The sequence below is a fragment of the Fulvia fulva genome, chromosome 9, assembly GCF_020509005.1.
Source record: "Fulvia fulva chromosome 9, complete sequence".
NCBI classification, from domain to species: domain Eukaryota; kingdom Fungi; phylum Ascomycota; class Dothideomycetes; order Mycosphaerellales; family Mycosphaerellaceae; genus Fulvia; species Fulvia fulva.
Window position 1 is genome coordinate 3,908,909 of NC_063020.1, and position 19,293 is coordinate 3,928,201.

Below are 19,293 nucleotides of genomic sequence, written 5' to 3' on the forward strand. Positions count from 1 at the left end.
GTCATTTGGCCTAGCTGAACGTATCATTGTTTCGTTGGATCAATCATAGGGAATGCTCACCTCTAGTTGCGGCTGAGACAGTGAGCGTACTGGTATGGTTACCGGTAAATTTTGAGCCTCACCAACCAATAACCAACTGAATATTGGGCTCACCATTAGCATACCAGTGGTTACCTCCTTCCTAAATAGGAAGGTGGATGTAGTTTATAAGGTGTTGTTGCTATTGCTCGGTCCTGCCTATACCTCTTCATCCACCTCATTCTCTAACACCTCCTACTATTACTAAATCGTCTGCTTATTAAAGTTAGTGTTATAGTCCGTAACTATCGTCTCCTTACTATCTATATCTTCGCCTTTACCTAGAGGTCCGTACTAGTTACGGAGGTAACTATAGGCCTCTATAACGAGGTCTCCGAGCTATAATCTTTGATAGTGTACTATATTATTGTTACGGTCTGAAAGGTGGGAGAAGCTCATTTGTCAGACAAGCGAAGAACGAGGGGAGATCACTAGGCAGCCAGTGTATTGGAGTCACTTGGGTCACTCGTGAACGAGGTGACTCAGGGTCACTCGTGAACGAGGTGACTCAGGGTCACTTAGGTCACTCGTGAGCGAGGTGACCGCGCCAAGACATAGTACTATATAGACGACGCTCCTTTGCAAGTAGATAGGAGCCTCGTGCTCAACTCATTTTAAGTATACACCATATACTGTTTGGGACCACTACCTTCTCAACGAGTCAGAGACATCACTGCAAAGATCCAAGCCCGGTTGGGATAACGTACAGCGGTTCCTAACAACTTTGAGCACCACTACCAGGGCCCTTTGCATATGTCTGGGAGAGACGCTACCCGGAGTCCGTCAAGACAAGGAACGCCACAGTCAACTGGCATTACGGAACGAATGAGCGAAATGTCGATTACAGGAAGCAGCAAGAACAACAACGCTCCTATGAGTATGCTGAACTCACAGGACCACTACCGTGCACCTAAGGTGTCTACGCCGGAGACGTTCGACGGGACCAAGGACAAACTGGAGGCTTTTCAACTGCAGGTTCAGTTGTACCTTCACTTCAACGCACACCAGTTTCAAGGCGAGGCCAGCAAGGTCTTGTACGCCGCATCCTTCCTACGAGGAAAAGCAGCTAGAGGATTCCGACCATACCTCAAGGACTGGCTCCACAACCAGGGTGAGGGAGGGACACCGAAGACGGAAACTCGAAAAATTTTCCACGACTACGACGAGTTTGAGACGAAACTCGATGATCTATACGGGATACCGAATGAGGAGGTATACGCCGACCGACATATCCGACAACTTCGACAGACCACTTCTGTAGCGCTGTACGCCTCAGAATTCCAAGGATATGCCGCCGACCTAGAATGGAACGACGCAGCATTACGATCGCAGTTCTACCTCGGGCTGAAGGACAACGTTAAAGCCGAACTATCCCGAAACGCCAGCGTTGTGACGCTAGGGGCGATGATCAAGGCAGCAAAGGAGATCGACGAAAGGCTCCAGGATTTGAGGTACGACCGACACGTACAGCCTGGATACCAGAGACCCGCCGCGAGCGGAAGAGGGGGCTTCAAGGCCAGAAGTCAGGACCCTAGTTACGGAGACCCAATGGAATTGGACGTAACGGATCGTAGGACAGGAAGGGGGCTGAAGAGCAAAGGTTCCACCTGCTACGTATGTGGCGAGCAAGGCCACTTTGCAAAAAACTGCAAGAAGAAGAATATGGTTAGCCGCGAGTTCAACGCAATGATTCGCGAAGAGAAGACATACCAGGAATGCGAGAACTTCTTCTCGAAATCTGCTTAGCAGAAACGACCTGACGACAAGGCATCAAACAGCGGCTTCTTGATTTGATGACCTAAGGACTAGAAGTCAACACAACGACACGGATAAACGACTACTGGAACACGACTTACGAAGGCGCCTCGGGAGGAGGATCAGAACAAAAACCAGACCAGGAGAAAGGGGACGCTACACCGACGCTTTGGAGGCTCTTCTCCAGCTCGGATGCGGACAGGTGGACGACCCGAGTATCGTCTCCCTCGGCGGCGAGCTCACGATCCAAGCAACGGAGTTTTTCTTCTTCACGGGCACGGTTCTGCTCGAGTACTTGGCGCTTCCTGGTGAGGATCGCCCGGACCTGCTCCAGTTGCTGCAGGAGCGATTCCTGTTGTTGCTCCGCCAGCTCGATTTCTCTTTTTATGGATGCTTCGGTCCGATCTATGGCGGCCCACGACGTACGGACACAGGCGCGACCTCTACGGACACACTCGGAACACCGCGAGTCGGAGCCAGGCATGACGAAACACAGACGCAACTTCGAACAACAGTTCTCGCAGGGGGACTCGGCCAGGTGATTCTGTCGCTCGATGCGGGAGGCACGAAGTTCGCGTTTCTGTGACGAGGAGGAAGACATTTTGGACAAGCTAAGGAATGAAAATGATGGGACATTCGCTTATATCATCATGACACGTGATCGTTGGGACACCGATCCTGGGGAGGGGGATGGTGTTACGGTCTGAAAGGTGGGAGAAGCTCATTTGTCAGACAAGCGAAGAACGAGGGGAGATCACTAGGCAGCCAGTGTATTGGAGTCACTTGGGTCACTCGTGAACGAGGTGACTCAGGGTCACTCGTGAACGAGGTGACTCAGGGTCACTTAGGTCACTCGTGAGCGAGGTGACCGCGCCAAGACATAGTACTATATAGACGACGCTCCTTTGCAAGTAGATAGGAGCCTCGTGCTCAACTCATTTTAAGTATACACCATATACTGTTTGGGACCACTACCTTCTCAACGAGTCAGAGACATCACTGCAAAGATCCAAGCCCGGTTGGGATAACGTACAGCGGTTCCTAACAATTATATTACGGCCAGTACTAAAGCTACGCTCTAGAGCATCGCTTATAAGCGGTAGTACTAGTATATCGAAGGTAAATCGTACTAGCTTAGGCTCTATATCTCGGCGTACGTACTAGTATCTAAGCACGTCGTATAGGGCTATCTTCTAGTCCTTAATCTCCTTTGGTGACTTGCCGGCGTATAGATTAGGCTTATAAGCTTATAATAGGTAGCGCTCGAATAAGTCAACCCTTAGTATTAGTATAAATAAGTCCGTAATCTTACGGCGCTTAAACTTCGATAGATTAGCTCGAAGATCGTCCTCGCTATCGGCCTTAATAATAGGCTATATTTAAGTCTCTATAGCTTACGATTGCGATTATAACTACTTCTTCTTCCCCTTCCGCTTCTTTAGAGGTATTACGGTATCCGTAGAGGTATTAATCTAGCTAGCGGGTTTATAGAACGTCTCCTAGATGTCTGTTACGAGGCTATAGTACGAGAGTATAGGGGTATAGTATTAATAAAGTCGATAGCTAAAGAGAGAAGTAGGTTCTAAGGTCGAGGCCTATACTTAAAGGCCGAGGTGTTACGGGTCGGCTTCGGGCCGAGCGTTACGTAATCTAAGGTCACGTGCCCCTTTGCTAATCCTTTACTTACGGAGCGGCCGTAACACTACCCCCCCTTAAAACACCTTCGTCTCGAAGCGTATGTCATTGAATCTTCCTTAGTATATATATAAAGGCTTCGTTATCCTCTATACCGTCCGTCTTATCGAGTAGCTCTATCTAGGCCATTTTAATTATATCCTCTATCGTTATATCCCTCGTTATTGTTGAGAACATACAGGCCGCAGGACAAGCATGTAGGTGTGGGTGTGTCATGTGATAGATCACGTGACTAGGGTTTGCCAGCCCCTATAGGCTGGCAAACATCCGGACACCTAGCATCTACCTACACCAACACCGGCGATACTGTATGTAGATACACGCTATCCCATTGGGTCCTTCTTCGTCTTTGGTGTGATCCGCCGTCTTCCACTGCTGCGCAACTCGTACCTGTTTAACAGGTTATGAGCCCGAGTTAGCAACTCGGTGTTTCACCCTCGACAAAGTCGTATTGGAGTTATTCCTCTTCAGAACAAAAGGAAGGCAGACTGGAGGCCGCACCCGCATTGCACAGGAAGCTACAGCCGCGCTGTAGGTGCATATAAGACGTGAAAGAGCCTAGTGAGGCACTGTCAGACTCCGAGTCAGGGAGCCTGTGCCAATACCTCAGACAAGTGGGCGAGCTTACTGAGAAGAGTCGCTCTCCGGACATCGCGTTCGCATCGACTAACTGTTCATTCTGAGAGAGCCGCAGTGTCTCAGAAACCCCCTCTGCTGAGAGAGTTACGCTACAGTGTCTCAGCACCAACACGATCCTTACCGACCGACTTTCCTCCTCTTCCCGGCGGATAGCCATCCTCTCCGCTATCAACCTCGCGTTCGGTTTATCCCATTTCGATCCGATCGCGTACGACCGAATACATCCTTTTACCTGAGGGCAGCCAACCTGTCCCTCAACTTACAAAAAATGGAGAACGAGACTGGGTTCATAAGAAAGAGAGCAGCACCTCTTCTGACAAGAGAGAACCACGAAACATGGTTCAAGCTGATGAGAATACACCTGGTATCAAAGCAGGTTGACTGGGTCCTCGAAGACATCATCACGGACATTCCCGCTGCAACCCCATCTATAGCGACACCCTCTGCATCATCGGAGTCATCCCTTCCTTTGGATCAAGCGATAAGGAAGGCATCGTACAGACGGCACAATGCAACGGCCCTGTATGAGATGTACATCTGTCTGTCGACAGATGACCAAGAGATGACATACGAGATCCGGCATGCGAAGGAGTTGTGGGAATGGGCTGAAGCTAAATATAAGAGAAGACTTCTCGCTACTGGAAGAAGTTTGCTTCAGCAATACACCAATTTCGTGATGACAGAAGACCAGTCTATAGATGATGCCTGGCAGGAGCTTAGCTCAATTGCAAGGAGGGCTGTTTCAATCTCGCCTCAGTTCCAAGACATCAAGACTGAGGACAGAAAGATCCAGCAACTCTTAGCAGCTCTGCCAGACTCATTTGGCTCAATTCGCGATGCAATTGATGCCCAGGTGAATCTCTCACCACAAGACATTCTTGCAATTCTTAGGGAGAAGCAAGAATCAATGATTCATCAAGGGACAGCCATGTTTGCTAAGAAGGGTTTCCAGGGCAAGCTCACGTGCCATCTCTGCGGTGGTGACCATTTTATGAGCAAGTGCCCACACCTTTCTGCAGCTCAGCAGGCTGTTAGGAACAAGGACAAACTAGCTAGGGTTACCTACCCTGCTAAGAGACAACCGTCACCACCTCGTAGGAGGTCATCATCACCAAACCTTCGTGATGTCCTCAAGGTGATGACGGACCTTGCAAAGCAGATGAAGGAGAGCCGCAAGCCAAAGGCCTCCTCTAGTAAGCCTGCAAGGGCCCATGCGACCCAGGAAGACGCATCAGACCCTGAGATACCATCAGAAGATGATGATGTTGATGAGGTTGCCCATTCCACTGTGGAAGCCAAAGGCAAGTACCCCTCGTCCGAGTGGTTGCTTGACTCTTGTGCATCATCACATATGACTGACCAAGATTCACTATTCAGGACACTGAAGCCTCTTCAAAAGAGGAAGTGGATCAAGGTTGGGGGTGGCTATCTACAAGCTACACATATGGGAAGTGCAGTAATGGGTGGTCCTTCTGGAAAGCAAATTGTCTTAGAAAATGTCCTGTTTGTTCCTGGCCTTGGAGTTAGTCTTGTTTCGTGGAATCAGTTCAGCCAACAGTTTGCTGTCCAACCACCCAGTTTCACCCTAAAATCCTTGTCTGGTAAACCCGTTGTCCAGACCAAACTTCGAGGAGGAGTACCGTTTATCCACTCGATCTCGGAAATTCTTGAGCCACAGCATGCTGGCATACTCTCTCAAGAACGTGACGGTACCGCTATGGCTAACACTGAGTCCGAAGATCAGTGGGAGCTATGGCATAGAAGATGTGCACACCTTGGCAAGGGACTGCTAAGAAACCTGCATAGAGTCACTGACAAGAAAGATCCCATTCCTGTTCCTTCTGAACACCAGAATTGCAAGGTCTGCTCCCTTGCAAACATGAGGAAGTTCAAAGGACCTGCCACAGAGAGGAAAGGGGAGAGGCTGGCCCTCATCTCCATTGACATCTGTGGGCCTTTTCAGGGCGCAGTCTCTAGGCTAGGATACAAATATTGGCTTGAGATTGTAGACAACTTCTCTAGGAAGAAGTGGGTAATCCCTTTGAAGGCCAGGAGCGACGCTCCTGCAGCCCTACGGGATTGGAAGGTCCAGGCAGAACGGCAGTCAAGGTGCTTTCTGTCTGCGATCCGCAGTGATGGTGCAAAGGAAATTCTCGCCTTGCTAAAAGAGTGGGAGAAGGAGTTTGGCACTCAGATGGACACAACTGATGCCTACAACTCTCTTCAAAATGGACCTGTGGAAAGGTCAATTCAAGCCTCTGAGAACACAGTCCGGGCTATGCTTGAAGACTCTGGCATGCCAGTTGAGTTCTGGCCAGAAGCTTTGCAAGCACAGACTGTGATCAGAAACAGACTGCCTAATGGTCCGATCATTGATGGTATTGCTCTTTCACCAGAAGAAGCCTTTACTGGCCAAGTACCGTCAGTCGACCATTTCCGCGTCTGGGGATGCAAAGCTGTGGTCTATGTAGACCCAAGAGCCCAACCTCAAGGCTTGAGGAGAGACAAGTTGATGAACCGAGGAAAAGAAGCCGTGTTTGTGGGCTACTCAGAAAACACCACAAAACAATGGCTGTTCTGGGATCCCGACATGAAAGCAATAAAAGCGCATAGTCACGTCGACTGGTTTGAGAATGAGAAGGGGGGAGATATGGATCTTGGTATCACCTTCACTAACCAGCCGAGTCGAGCGCCACAGCGCAATCCTGTTGGGAGGAAGCCCTTTGCCTGTGGCGCTCGACTCGGCTGGTTAGTGAAGGTGATACCAAGATCCATATCTCCCCCCTTCTCATTCTCAAACCAGTCGACGTGACTATGCGCTTTTATTGCTTTCATGTCGGGATCCCAGATCTTGGTATCACCTTCACTAACCAGCCGAGTCGAGCGCCACAGCGCAATCCTGTTGGGAGGAAGCCCTTTGGGGCGAAATTTTCCGATAGGGGATTATCAGAGACACCGTTACGAAGGCCAGGAGAAAATATTGAGGCGGTTTCAACACTGTCGAAGGCCGATAACGGTGGATCTATACAGAACCTACCCAAGTCATCAACACCACAGCAACCGCTGTTTGTGCAACTTCCCCCTCCCCCAAAGGACATTGGGGAATACCAGAAGTTTGGAGATCAGGGTACTCCAATGAAAGAAAAAGAAGATGTCGTTCAGTTCGACCCATCCGAACACCCAGCGCCACCTCAGGTTGCAGGCAACAAGAGGTCAAGGGGGGACGGAGATGATAACTCTGAAGAGCATGAGGCTAAACACCATAAGGCTCTTATCGCCCAGATGTTCCATCTAGACCCTACAATGAGCTGGGTAGAGGAGATTCTGAACGACGTGGAAGAACATGCATTTGCTGCTGTTGGGCAGGCCATAGCCTATCAGCAGGAAGTGCCAATCCCAAAGTCCTATAAGGCAGCCGTAGGAGACCCCGAATGGGGACATATGTGGAGAGAGGCAATCGAGAACGAACTTATTGCCTTAGCAAGCAACAACACCTGGGAAGCAGTTGTACCGCCAAAGGGTGCGAATCTAATTACTTCTAGGTGGGTCTTTGATGTGAAAAGAATGATTAGTGGAGCCATTGAGAAGTTCAAGGCAAGACTAGTTGCAAGAGGGTTTTCACAGAAATATGGGGTTGACTTCGAAGAGACCTTTGCACCTACTGTTAGACATGATACTCTCCGAGTATTCATGGCAGTAGTATGTGAGAGAGATCTCGAGATGCACCTAGTGGATGTGAATAATGCTTTTACCCAAAGCAGCCTTCTTGAAGACATCTATATGATCCCACCCCCAGGAGTTGAAGCACCTCCAAACATGGTGTTCAAGGTCCTACGAAGCCTTTATGGGCTTAAGCAAGCAGCTAGAGACTGGAACAAGCTCTGTGTTGCGAAGCTAGAGAAGATTGGATTTACCCAGTCCCAGGTAGATCCATGCCTACTTATCCATACGGATAGAGACCTTATGGTCCTTACCCATGTGGATGACATACCCATTGCAGCTCCGAAGCTGTCAGATGTTCAGTGGTTTAAGGCTGAGCTTGGAAAAGTGTTTAAGATTAAAGATCTTGGTGAACCTACGAAGATCCTTGGAATGAGGATTACAAGAGACAGGTCCCAAGGCACTTTGAAGCTTGATCAAGGACACTATGTCCACGCTAACTTAGCCAAGATGAACATGGCTAGAGAGAAGGCTACGCCAACCCACTCACCTATGGAGAGCTACGAGCATTTAGTGCCTACGGCACCTATGGATGAGAGGTGCAACAAACAGGATTACCAGAGCCACAATGGTACCTGGATGTGGCCAATGACAATGACAAGGCCAGACTTAGCATTCCCCCTTGGAAGAATTAGCTCATTTGTTGCTGATCCCTCGCAGCAGCATATGAAGGCTTTGAAGAAGCTCTCCCGATACCTGCGGTCGTACCCAGACCTAGGTCTTATGTATAGAAAGGGAGGGGGCAATCTCCAGGGATACTCGGACTCTGACTGCGCTATGGACAAAGTGGATAGAGTCTCAATTCTGGGATACGTGTGGTTCCTTTGTGGATCACCTGTGTCCTGGATGAGTAGGAAGCAGAAGTCTGTTGCAACATCAACAATGGAAGCTGAGTTCATGGCTATGAACGCAGCCGCAAAGCAGTCACAATTTCTTGCTGCTGTCCTCAGGGAAATGGGGTGCCCAGAACTGGTAGGAAAGAGCTCTTTCCAGCCGAGTGTAAGGGCAAGCAAGGGCACTGTTGACGAGCTAAGGCCAGTCAAGCTCATGGGTGACAACCAAGCCGCTTTGACACTTGTCAAAGATGCCCATGTGCATGAAAGGTCAAAGCATATTGATGTTGCATATAACTATGTCAGACATCTCTGGTGGCAGAAGAAGATTGCAGTGGACTACTGCCATACAAAGGACATGGCTGCTGATGGGTTAACAAAGCCCCTCAATGGCCAGCAGTTCCAAAACTTTGTAAGGCAGCTCCAGCTTGCGTAAAGGGATTGTAGGAGACCATGTGGCCTGAGTGGGAGTGTTGAGAACATACAGGCCGCAGGACAAGCATGTAGGTGTGGGTGTGTCATGTGATAGATCACGTGACTAGGGTTTGCCAGCCCCTATAGGCTGGCAAACATCCGGACACCTAGCATCTACCTACACCAACACCGGCGATACTGTATGTAGATACACGCTATCCCATTGGGTCCTTCTTCGTCTTTGGTGTGATCCGCCGTCTTCCACTGCTGCGCAACTCGTACCTGTTTAACAGTTATATCTATTAGCTTACCGTAAGCCTTTATATTGCTTACGCACTCCTACTATACCGGCGGGTAGTTAACTTGGCCTATACGAGCGTATAAAGGTATAGTCGAGCTAGTACTCTCGCTTAATAACTTACTAGAAGTAGGTACTAAAACCCCTTTAACATTACCTATAGTAATATTAGAAGGCGTATATTTACTAATATGAAGAGCTATAGTACCGGTACCGTTAAAGGGAGGTCGTACGACTATAGTTACCTAAGGTACTAGATCTATACTATATATATCTACTTTAGGTCTTATATTACGTAACGTTTCATTCGGGATCTAACTAGATAGCAGATAAAAGTTAACCGGTATAGACTTCGCTAGGTTATTATACTAGAAGTCTTGTCACGGGCAGCCCGCGACCCCTCACTGTAGCTGCGTCGGCCCGGCTGAACCGCGGACCTTCTGCATCGGGTTAGCGCGGCTTGGCTTTAGATGGTCCACAAGAGCCACCATACCGCAAGCCCTACGGCCTAGCTGAGAAGGAGAACGAGGCAGTTAAAAAATGGCTAGACGAGCAAACATCTGAAGGGAAGGTGCGGAAAGCAGGGCAAAAGACGAACCAGTCTCCTGCACCAGTGCTAGTGGTACGTAAGCCTGGAGGTGGGCTGCGTGTTTGTATCGACTACAGAGGATTGAATGCGATCACTATCAAGAACCGGTATCCGATTCCCTTGATACAAGAGACGCTCAACCGCATGCACGGCAAGAAGTACTTCACAAAGCTGGACATTGTAGCAGCCTTCAACAAGTTACGGATAGCTGAAGGGCACGAGTGGTTGACAGCGTTTGCGACACGATACGGCATCTACGAGTGTCTAGTGTTGCCATTCGGCTTGTGCAACGGACCAGCATCGTTCCAATCATACATCAACAAGGTCTTGCAAGAACACCTAGACGACTTTGTGTCGGCCTACCTGGATGACGTACTTATCTTCAGTGACACCTTGGAGGAGCACATTGAACACGTGCGGAAGGTTCTCACCAAGCTACGCGATGCAGGACTTACAGTGGACATCGACAAAAGCGAATTCCACCAACAGAAGGTGAAGTATCTTGGGCTAATCATAACCCCTGACGGCATCGAGATGGACCCCGAGAAACTCGAATGTATTCAGACATGGGAAGCTCCTGAGAACCTGAAGGATGTCCAGGCCTTCCTTGGATTTGCCAACTTCTACAGGCGATTCATCGAAGCATTTTCGCGCATAGCTGCTCCTCTCACAAACCTGACCAAGTCGGACGGACCAAGCAATCACAAGAACAGAAGGATTCAATGGTCACTAGATTGCCAACGAGCCTTTGACAATTTGAAAGCTGCGTTCAGCAAAGCCGGCATGCTCGCACATTACGTGCCAGGCAGGGAAACAGTAATAGAGACAGATTCTTCAGATTTTGTGAACGCCGGCGTGCTTTCGCAGTATGACGAGAATGGTGTGCTACATCCTGTGGCCTTCTACTCGAAGAAGTTGAGTCCACAGGAGTGCAATTATGAAATCTATGATAAGGAACTGTTAGCCATCATCAAGGCTTTTGAGGAATGGAGACCCGAGCTCGCCTGCGAGGCAGATGATGAGGACTCACAGCCAGTCAAGATTTACACCGACCACAAGAACCTGGAATACTTCATGACGACAAAGCAGCTAAATCGGCGACAAGCGCGTTGGGCTGAGTTCTTGTCACAGTTCAACTTCAAGATAATATACCGTCCAGGACTTCAAGGTACAAAGCCAGACAGCCTGACGAGACGCAGCCAGGACCTTCCGCAGGGGGTGGACGACCCTCGGAACCAGCATCAGCATCAGACATTGCTGCCTCCTAAGCGATTCCTTAAGATCGCCTCACTACAGGCAACAGTAGAAGATGCGCCGGAAGAAGAGGAACCAGTACCGCTAAACCCTGAAGCTGAAGAGTTTATGCCTACAGAACGAGATGCGCCTACTGAACAACCGGCGACGCGTGAAAGTCAGCGGGAAGCCGAACTCGAGTATCGAATGTCGACGGCGTACGTAACCGATAACGAGCTCAAGACCGCGATTAAGGACCTGCAGAAAGACCGCACTCCTACACTGCTACAGAGAGCGAAGATTCACCCAGCACACTGCAAAGTGGATGGCGACCTGCTATATGTTCGAAACCAATACGACGGCTGGAGCTTATGGGTACCAAATGACCAAGCTTTACAGACCAGGATAATCAAGATAAACCATGACGCTCCAGCAGCAGGCCATCCAGGACGAGCTCGCACTTATGAACTCGTAGCACGTGAATTCTACTGGCCTGGATTAGCGAGATCCGTGCGCAGATACACCGCGAATTGCCGCACCTGCCGTACAACAAAATCTCTGCACTCCCAGCCACTAGGATTACTACAGCCACTTCCTGTTCCAGATCGGCCTTGGAAACACATTGCAGTCGACTTCGTTGTCGGACTCCCAGACAGCACTCTTGACGGCATGGTCTACAACAACATTATGACCGTCACTGACAGGCTCACTAAGGAAGTCGAGCTGATCCCTATTGGCGCAATGACAGCACAGAATACGGCAAGGCTTTTCCTCAAACATGTGTTCTGTCGGCGCGGGTTTCCTGACACCATTACATCAGACCGTGGCAAGCAGTGGGTTGCTACCTTCTGGAAGAAACTCTGCAAGATGCTCCGCACAAATCGCAAGCTGAGTTCTTCGTATCACCCAGAAACTGATGGACAGTCAGAACGCACTAACCAGGCGATGGAACAGTATCTCCGCATGTTCACCAACGAGGCACAGGATGACTGGGCAGAATGGCTGTGCCTTGCTCAGTTCGCGATCAACAATCACCTGTCTGAGACTACTGGTGTGTCGCCGTTCTACGCCACCTTAGGATACAACCCTGAGTTCATAGAGCGAGTTGACCTGAACGCTGGAAAGGAGGGAGGACTGACCACTCTCCAGCGACTGGACGCGCGATCAGCAGAAACCTTTGTGCGTCGAATTTGCGAGCTTCACAAACACCTTCAAGAGAATATGCGAATGTCACAAGCTCTCCAAGCAGAGGCAGCAAACCGCCACCGAAGCATTCCTCCAGACTACAAGGTGGGTGATTGGGTGTATCTTAGCACCAAGAACATCCGCACGACTCGACCATCTAAGAAGCTGGACAGGAGATATGCCGGCCCTTACCAGATCACGGAAGTTATGCCGGCCAGACTCTCTTATCGACTGAAACTATCAGACGCTCTAGTAGGACTTGATAACTGCTTCCACACCTCACTACTACAACGAGCCGACCACCCCGATTTCCCACCACTTGAAGGGCAGCATCTGGCGCCGCCACCACCGATAACTATCGAACCTGACACCACCGAGGCTGATGCAGCAGCCGATGTAGTGGCAGCACCTACGCACATGTACGAGGTGGAAAAGATCCTTGACATGTACACCCGTAAGCGGGCAGGCAAGGTGAAGAAGGGGCACAAGCGCAAAGTAGATACATGGTACAAGGTGAAATGGGCTGGATATCAGAACGAAGAGGATGGTGAGACCTGGCAACCTGCAGAGGACATGCTTGAACACGCAGCCGCCGCTGTTGCAGACTTTCACCATAACCGGCCGGAGTTGTCTACGCCTGTAGGCTTCGCAGCTCCATCTGACTGGTCCCTACCAGCCACTGAGATACTCGGGCTCAACTCGATCAGGGTCATTCCGAAAGACACCGTCACGAATGAGTCGCCTCGAGCCTTGCCTCTAATAGAATCTGCTCCGCACATATTCGATACTCGAGTGGAGCCTACAGAGCCTGCAATGATACCCAACTTTGGTCATAAGGATCATACGCGAGTGCGAGCCGAAGACAGACTTAGATCTGGGGCAAGCCAGCTAACTAGGCAACATGTTTCTCGAAGGAAGCCGGTCGAGGATAGTCTTGATAGAGCGAATGCGATGTTATCGGATGACGACAGGGCACTAGAGGATGATTCGGCGTTCGCGCGATTATGGAGCTCGACAGGCAAGTGGCCTCACAAGGTGAATAACGCTCAGAGGACTGAGGCGTGTTTTGGGAGGGGGGGTACTGTCACGGGCAGCCCGCGACCCCTCACTGTAGCTGCGTCGGCCCGGCTGAACCGCGGACCTTCTGCATCGGGTTAGCGCGGCTTGGCTTTACTTTATAACTTCGCCGCGCCTCGCGCTCCTCTTTCGTAGCTTCGTAGAACAACAACTATCTCATTCGGACCCTATGGTACGCGCGCCCTTACAAGTCTATAACTACCTTCGGTATATCTTTATATACTACGCCCGCGGGCTCCTAAGTAGACTTACTATCTAAATATCCCTACTACTTTACTAGTATAGTAATGCCTCTGCCCTTCGGCTTTGAATCTAGAATACGCTTAATCTCCTACGTTTTGAACGTATTGCCTATATTATCTATAACCTTAATTAGCGGGGGACGTGTATTATCCTCGGGATCCGCCGGTCGTAGAAGGTTCGCGTAGAACGAGTTATATACTCGTATACGGGTCTCGTCGAGGTTGACTCTATATACGTTCTGTCCTAGTATAGCGGTAATAGTAACCGGTCCGTACTACTTTACGTCGAGCTTCTTAGATAGTCGCGATGACTTCTAGTTCTTAGTATTAATATAGACGCGGTCGCCTTCCTAGTATCTAGGCGGCACGGTACGGTATATATTTATATTATTAGCTTATAGGGCTTAATTATAACGGAGGCACTCGTATAGGTGCTAGTAGAAGTCCTTTATCTACTATACGAAGCGCTCTGCTTTCTTAGTACTAACACGTTACTTAGTAGGTATAAGGCGCCTCGGTAAGTTGCTATTAAAGTTACTAGTACGCGGATTACGGCTACGCTCGGCGAAGAATAGCGAAACACCTATAGCTTCGGTAATATAGTTGTTCTTTACGAATTTAGCAAGTAGTAGCTAATCTACCTAATCGTTCTAAGCGTAGTTAGTAAAGGCACGGAGGTACTTTTCTATCTCCTTATTTATATTCTTAGATTAGCCGTCCGTTTTAGGATAGAAGGCGGTAGACAGTTTATAATCTACGCCGACGAGCTCGTAGAGCCTACGCTAGAAAGCAGAAAGCTATTAGCTGCCCCTATTAGTCATAATCGATAGAGGTAGGCCGTAGAGACGGTAGTAGTCTCGTACGAAGATATACGTAATATATTCTACGGTCATCTCCTTTACTAGGATTATATAAGAGCCCTTGCCCGTACGGTTAGTAATAGTCAAAACATCCGTATATATTATACCGTCGTAGCTACCCGTGCTTTCTAGTAAGCTAACTACGAAGTCTATTACGATCTTATCCTAGAGCTTAAAGGGAATTAGTAGTAGTTTTAGTAGCCTAGGGTGTTACGTCTACGAGGGTTTCGATAAGCAGTATTTATAGTACTTAAAGATCTTATTACGGACGTATTACGATAGACTAGGCTAGACGAAGTCTCTAGTAATCAGCTCGTAGGTCTTCGCTCGTCCCGGGTAGCTAGCGGAAGGTATACTATAGTAAGCCTAGAACACCTTAAAGCGTAGATTAGGTACATCCGGAACAAAAACGTTATAGCCGCCGTATCTATTCTTAATATATATCAATCCGCCTATAGCTACGGCATTAGTATCGTCTATACGGTGTCGCCTTAGGAGCTGATATAGTTCTCCGGTATCTAGCTACCGTAACGCTTACTATATCTCTAGTTTACCGTAGGCTATACGTACTTCTATTATTAGGTCATTAACTTGTCGCCCGGGGCGAATTTCTATAGGTAAGATATTAAGGAAGCGATGTTTAGGTAGTAGCGTTTGTTCTTAGTGCTATCGCTATAGGTCGTTATTACTAGCTAGAATGTCTTACGGACGACGAGTAAGCGTATCGGGCTTAACATTACTTTTACTAGGGATATATACGATCTTAAAGTAGAACTATAACAAGAATTTAGACTAGCGTACCTACCGGCGGTTTAGTACCTTCGTACTTATAAACTGTTCTAGGTTCTTATAATTAGAGTATACGAGGATAGGCTTACCGCTCTCGTCGGTAAGGTGCTCGAAGTCGGTCTTATCGCCGTCGATGTCCCTAGATATAAGCTCCGGTTTCTACTCCTCGAACGCCTTAATAATAGCAAGTAACTCCTTATTATAGATGTTATAGTTATATTCCTATAGTGACATCTTCTTTGATATAAATGTAACCGGGCGCTAAATGCTATTATTACCCTTATACGACATAATAGTAGCCGTAACGAAATCCGATACGTCCGTTTCAAGTTTAGTTTCTCTACTAGCTACGAAATGCGCGAGTACGATATCATCTTCTATAAAGGCTTGCTTTATACGGTCGAAGGCTTGCTAATAGGTATCATCCTATAGCTAAGGTACGTCCTTCTTAGTAAGTTATGTTATAGGATACGTAATGCCTAAGTAGTTACGAATGAACCTACGATAGAAGTTATAGAATCCTAGGAATGACAAGATGTCCGTTAGGTTACGAGGGGTCTCCTATTCCTAAATCGTAGCGATCTTTTCCTTATCTATCTTGATCCTATTAGCACTAATAATAAGGCCTAGGTACTTAGTCTCCTAGACGTAGAACTCGTACTTATCGATATTAAGCTAGAGGCCGGCCTCCTAAAGCTTAGCTATTACCTTGTCTATACACTCGATATGCTCCTCGAGAGTGTCGCTAAAGATCAGAGCGTTATTAAGGTACGCGGAGGTAAAGTTATCGAGGTACTCTCGTAGGGCATCGTTAATATATAACTAGAACGTACTAGGGGCATTATATAATCTAAATGGCATAACTAAGTATTCGAACTGCCTATACCGTATTATAAAGGCAGTCTTCTATTTATCGCCTTCTATAATACGTAGGCAATTAAATACGGCGATAACGTCGAGCTTAGTAAAGTACTTCTTCCTACTAATCCGGTTTAGAGTGTCTTAGATAAGCGGAATAGGGTACCTAGACTTGACTATAATAGTATTTAAAGCTCGGTAGTTAATATATACTCGTAGACCGCCGCCCGGTTTACGTATAATAATAACTAGCGAAGCGGCCGGTGAATTACTACGCTAGATATTACCTTTCTCGAGCTAGTCGTCGACCTAAGCTTTTACTACCTTAGACTCTTTGTTAGATATCAGATATAGGCGTTTAAAAGGTGGTCTAGCATCCTGCTTCAGCTTGATCTCGTAATCTAAGCCTAGCCGATACGGAGGTAGCTTGCTTAATTCTACTTTTAAGAAGAGGTCCTTTCTATACTAGTAGTAGGCTAGCAACTTCGCTATATCGGCTTCCTTCTCCTTCCTATATAACTTCTCTATAAAGACATCGTAATCTACTACGCTTATAGCGTACACTTCCGTCTAGTACTCTTAGCGGTGTCGTAGTATACGGTAATAGGAATCTTCGACGTATATAGTATAGGCGAAGGCAGCTTTACTACCTATGACTTTTCGTGCTATTATAGTATATAGGCCTAATACTTATGTAGTTACGGGGTTAGCTACGCTCTTACTAGCGTGAGTCTCGCGTAGGTTGATCTATATCGTAGAGACTTCAGCCCCCTTTATACGAGATAGCTTACGGAGTTCGTAGAGACTAATTTGCTTAATATCGCCTTTACTCGTATAGTACCTAACACGCTCTACGCTAACCCCTTCGATAGGTTAAGAGACCGGTATAGCGGAGATGTCTAGTCGTTTAAGGCTATTATAGTCTAGTAGAGGGGTTACTAGTGTTTCGGTAGGAGGTAAGACTATAGGTAGTATAATATCCTAGTAAAGGGAGTAGCTACGGTAGCTAGTATCATTAAATATGATTCTATGTCGCTTCTAGTCCTTATAAGGGCTGTGTTTTACGTACTAACCTAAGCCTAACACGATGTCGTAGTAAGTATTAGTAACTAGACACTTCACGATTTCGGTATAGCCCTATAGGTTAAGCTCGATGTTTGTTACTTTTGAAATAATAGTAGGGGCTTACGAGCCGTCCCCTAGTCCGAGAGTAAAAGGTTCAATATTATATAAATAGAAGTTATGTTTTTACGCGTAGGAAGTGTTTACGAGTTTAGAGTTAGTACCGTTATCGAGAAAGGTATATATATAATGTCTATTTGCCCTACTCTCTACTATAAAGTAATGCGAGACTTCGGGTCCTTTATCTACTTCTATAGAGGGCGTGTTCGGACGGGCTTATAAGGAAAATGCCTATACTGTTCTTATACTGTCATGGTCTCCCCACAGAGTGTACAGAAGGTGGGGACAGAAGAGCCTCAGAGTGCTCAGAAGTCGTCAAGAAGTGACAGTCCAGCTTGGTGTGTGAGCGCCAAGAATCACATGCCCCGCAACATTCGCTACGGGACCCAGCCCTCCAAATTCACCCCTCTACCAAACCTTGACAGATTCACTTCGGCTCGTGACTGTGTGACTCACGGCACTCCCGCGAGCACCCGCGACTGCGCTGGACCCTGGAAGAAGCACGTGGAAGACTCGGAACGTAGGGCAGGTTGGAATAAGGTTTTGAGCAAAGCTGCTGAGCGCGGCTTCGCACGGGTTAGCCCTGTTGATGCGGGGACACGCACTCGCGAGGGTCGCGTATAAATATCTGGCCTTCCCCAGGCCTCTCTTGCTTTCTTCGTCTTTTGTTTTGTGTAGCAATCATACCATACCCTTTTGCATCTGCACTTCGCACCTGCATTCTCGCTTTCACCCTTGCATCTCACAGGCCAGGCTCTCGCCCTGACATCACAAAAGACCAACAAACCGTCAACCACTCGAGTCATCCTCATGGGTGACCACGCCACCGATAGAGGTGTCAACCTCGACAACCAAGACACTCCATTCCACTTCAGTGAGTGGACTGACATCCCCTTCTCGAACGCCGCTGCCTTCGGTGCCTGGGCAAACGCCAACCCCGACACCGCCTACGCTCTCATCAACCGCACCGTCTCCTCTTTCCGCGAGACCGCCCAGCAGGTCGAGCAAGCAAACAACCAAGCAACATACCTTCAAGGTATTGTGAACACCTTCCAGAACCTCGCCCCGCACGCCGACGACAACCGCCGCCAGCACTTCTCCAAGAAGGTCAACGACCCAGACGAGTTCGACGGCAACAAGAGCAAGTTTGAGGCATTTGAGACACAGCTCACCATCAAGCTGTTGGCTAATGCCGACCACTTTCCGCAAGAGAAGGACAAAGTCACGTACGTCTTCTCCCTCCTTCGGGGAGACGCCGCGGCTCAGGTACAACACTACATCGACAACGCCACGCAGACTATCGGCTGCCCGGACGTCCTCACCTTGATGCAGGACCTCCGTGCTGCCTTTGGTGATCCAGACCGTAGAGCCACCGCCCAGAACGCCATCCACAACCTCCTCCAGAAGAACAAGAGCTTCGCCGAGTACCTCGCGGCCTTCAACCGCGACATCGGGTTCACCGGCTACAACGAAGAGACCAAGAAGAGCACTCTCCGCCGTGGTTTGTCAGCAGAGCTTCTTCGAGCCCTCGAGGACAAGGACGTCGGTGCTATGAGCTTCCGTGAGCTCGTCGAGACCTGCCAGCGCCTCGACTCCAACATGAAACACACCGCCTCTCTCCTCGCTTCCCGTTCTCAAGGTCGTCAGCCTCGTGGTCCCGGAAGCCACTTCGCTGCTCCACTAGGCGCCGCCGCTCCTACGGCTCTCCCTCCCGTCTCTGTAGGTGACGCTATGGATCTCAGCGCTGGTGCCGCCGTCCCTCGAGTCCAGGGCCTCGTCAACGGTAAGCTCACTCCCGAAGAGAAGCTTCGCCGTCGCCAGGCCGGACTCTGCACCTACTGCGGCG